The sequence below is a fragment of the Acyrthosiphon pisum genome, chromosome A1 (assembly GCF_005508785.2).
Source record: "Acyrthosiphon pisum isolate AL4f chromosome A1, pea_aphid_22Mar2018_4r6ur, whole genome shotgun sequence".
In the NCBI taxonomy this organism is placed as follows: Eukaryota; Metazoa; Arthropoda; class Insecta; order Hemiptera; family Aphididae; genus Acyrthosiphon; species Acyrthosiphon pisum.
In genome coordinates, this window is record NC_042494.1 from 125,355,503 (window position 1) to 125,356,246 (window position 744).

Below are 744 nucleotides of genomic sequence, written 5' to 3' on the forward strand. Positions count from 1 at the left end.
AGATGAAATATTCATTTATTACAATATAAAATTATTTATTACTTTTAATACATATGTACGTTAAATTTTTATTGATTTTGTATTATGATTAATGTTTTAGAAACTAATATACATAGCTATTATAAGTCTGGAGATCGCTATAATCCACTCGTACTATATTTCTGAAAAAAAAAATATGCTGAATGACATCATACAACTCAAATGGAAATACGTATCACGAGGAAAAGTGGTATCCAAAGGTGTCGATTATTCTTCGTCGTCAGCTTTCAATGAAAGAACATCTGGCCTAACCCAAGAAGGATCTAGAATACCACCGTACATAACCAATGTCATACAGAATTAACTATGCTATCATGTTTTCAACATAACTCCATACTCAACAATTAAAATTGACAAAAATGCATATTATCATGTTGCATTTTAAAAAGAATTTATATTTATGGTTTTAAAAATTTGTTTATTTCATTACATTTTAAATGTAAATTTGTAATTGATATTATTCCATATTATTATATATCCTCAATTAAATACGATAATAGTATATAATAACTATCTAACTATATTAAATTAAGTACTCGAGTTTTGAGTCCATCCAACTATCCAAATATGTTTTTATTGACCTTATATTTAACCAGACTTGGGTAGTATTCCGAATACTTTTTAAATACTTTTTTTTTAAAGTATTCAATACGGTATTTTGAATACTTTTTACAAGTATTCTGAGTACAGTATTCGGAATACTTT